The sequence below is a fragment of the Mycteria americana genome, chromosome 1 (assembly GCF_035582795.1).
Source record: "Mycteria americana isolate JAX WOST 10 ecotype Jacksonville Zoo and Gardens chromosome 1, USCA_MyAme_1.0, whole genome shotgun sequence".
NCBI classification, from domain to species: Eukaryota; Metazoa; Chordata; class Aves; order Ciconiiformes; family Ciconiidae; genus Mycteria; species Mycteria americana.
The window spans coordinates 37819608-37822434 of NC_134365.1; the positions used below are offsets into that span (position 1 = coordinate 37819608).

The following is a 2827-nucleotide window of genomic DNA, read 5'->3' on the forward strand; positions in this document are numbered from 1 at the left end:
TGTCCTCGTTAATAACTGACTAGTAACGCGAAAAGGGAAGCGGCAAGTTTTGGCAGACTTTGACAAGCTGTGTAAATCAAGCACTGAGTACACAGAGGGCTTTTAGGCCACACCAGATGCTCGCAGCCAGGTCCCCCCAGCCTGCTTGTCCTGCTAATGGATTAAACTGTCACGGCGTGGCCGAATGTAAACACCATGCGAACAGCAGAGCCTTAAACAGCCGGTGCCCAGGGTTCAGAGACCCTGGAGCCCCGGCGGGGGGACAAGGAAGCCACTCCGAGCCCAGCTGTGCCCATGCCAGAGCCCCCGGAGGGGCAGGGGCCGGGGCGGTGAGCCCCGGGCTCCCCGCTGCCCCGGCACTGGGGGATTGCTCTGCTCCCCTCTCTCACCCAGCAGATAGCTTCATCTCAGTCCCATTAACGTTACCCGGAGCATTTATTAGCACCGTCAGAAGCCACCTGTATAAAACCGAACAGACTGTTTTCTACCTTTGCTCTTCCATTGCTGGCCCTCTTCTGAGGACAGAAGCCCATCAGCCCGTTTCCTTACCCAGTAGCCACAAATCTGCTGAGGGTCGGCACACATCAAATCTTATCACGGGGAAGCAGAACCGATGTATGCTCTTCTCAAACACAATTAGGGCGAAGCATTATTTCTTCTGGGTGTAGAGAAGGCAACCGATGGTAGCCTTTGGCTGCAGGGCTCCATCTCCTGGTTTTAGGAAGATACTGTACGGCGTAAGGAAACAGCTCGTTTTCAAAATACCTAAGAAAAGAGGACATTATTGATATACTGGAGAGATACCAATTCATTGGGTTAAAAACCTATGTTATTCTTTATTTCTGAAGTAGTGCAAACATTACAAAAATTTTATGACAATGTATGCTGCTTCTGTGTAGCTTCAATCTTGCTTCCTTGAGATGAAATTAAAATCCTTTGACCACATAGGATATTCCTGCTGTCATTGAAGCAGCGTGTCTACACTGGAAGGGACTGCTCTTCTGCCTTAGCCTTTGACTAGTTGCATTGAATAAGATATACCTAGTTGTTTTTCTCAGCCCTATCATCCTCAGAGAAAGTAGAGAGAGCAAAATGCACATGTCAAAACATTGCAAAGAGGCATTTCGCTATGTTTTCCCTTTTCTAGGACATGGTCAGTGGGGACATCACCTCAGATGTGGGGAGTGGAACGGCTCCTCAGGACACACAACTTTGCAGATCCCCCATCATCTTCCCCTACAGGCTACATCTTACCAGCACCCCCAGCTCTGCCCAGATATGCTGGAAATACTGACCATTAGTATGGGAAGTGTCCTCACTAGCACCAAATAATTTTGAAATGCATTCTCTTTGGGGTTTTGTCTCAATCGAATGAAAAGAATGGGAGAATCCTTTCACGTATTTATCACCCACATGCTAGTCAGAAACACGTAAACAGCAATGTGTTTAGGCCACAGACCCGAAGCCAGCTACCAGCGTAGGGATTGCCGCACTTCCCTGCGCTGCCTCGGTGCAAAGGCCGAGCAACTCAAAAAAAATAATCACAGCAGAGCGTAGCATTTGGGCCAACCACTCTAACAGCAATCCTTGTATGAGAAGTGAGACCCAGCTTTACTCCCAAATACTATCGTTCAAAAGCAGTCTTATACATACATAAAACGTACCTGAAAGGTAGGATGAAGGTCAGACCTTGAGGCGATCTGCAAAGGCAATGTCAGTGGAGGAAATGCAGCATTTGCAGTGAAATGAGTAAGACAACCTGGTATATAAGAAAAAGGTAAGTTTAGTGGAAATCACCCAATGTAAAACTCCTGCCTATTATTTTTAATTATTTAAGAGAAAGGTTTTTTATTTCAAGCTATGTATTATTAATGACGACTCACAGTGCAGTATCAGAGGAGGCATTGAGAAAAGTCAGCACTCATCACAGTCATTATTTACAGCTAATATTTGATCATCAGTCCAAAAGGCAAAGCATGTCAAGGAAATACCAGATCCCTCCATCACAAACCTTGCGGTGTGAGTTTCTCTCTTCTTATCTGTCGTTCACACAGCCAGAAAAATCCTTTCAGTTCTTCTTGTACAATATTCTAAGGGGCCTCTCCTTATCTTCCCAGTCTCTCTGAAGTCAATGGAAATTTCCTGCTTTGCAGTGGTGATGCATCTAGTCCCATCTCTTTAAAAATACCACTACGGGCAGGAATAATGATTCCTCTTCACAATAGATAATACTCCACATGGATCTGACATTTTCAAAGGCTGGGGAGGTAGACATGCAGGACTTAAAGACATTTGATGCGAGTTTCATTTTGCCCTGTCCTTCTCACAGTCTCCTTGAACATCACACATTTTTCATACACCAATGGATACAAAAAATTTTAATTTTCTGTCATGAGGTGCTGTTTCAACTATGTTGCCAGGCATCTATTTTCCCCAAAGAATATTTTGCCTGCCAATGGATGACATAAATATAACTGATGGTGTGATGCTGAAAGGCAATTTCAATGTAAATGAGCTACATGAGAACACGAAGATTTCAAATGTAGCAGCTTTCCTGTGTCTGTAATAAATGACAGGTTACTCTGCCCAGTGATCTCAGTATATGTTGAGGAGTATTGTGGCAGTTAAGTATGACCAGATTTCAGGCATTTTGCAATACAGTAAAGTGACCATTAACAAATACTTCCAACAATCCTGTTGATCAGGCTCTGGTACCTCTGATTAGGCCATGCAGCGTTTTCTGCTGCATCATTCTCATTGAAACATGAAAAAAGCATGGGAATGAGTCACCATATTGTACTTTTTTATCTTTCCTCTTTTTTTTGGA

The 2827-nt window shown here is 44.4% G+C and overlaps 1 long non-coding RNA gene across 1 annotated transcript; it reads right to left on the bottom strand.

Moving 5' to 3' along the window:
• Positions 1–749: 749 nt before the first annotated feature.
• LOC142404963 (uncharacterized) lies at positions 750–2030 on the bottom strand. The gene is made up of 3 exons (XR_012774012.1): positions 2012–2030; positions 1665–1759; positions 750–765 (listed from the first exon to the last, which is right to left on the bottom strand). It is a non-coding gene; the product is annotated as an uncharacterized LOC142404963 (long non-coding RNA).
• Positions 2031–2827: the final 797 nt, after the last annotated feature.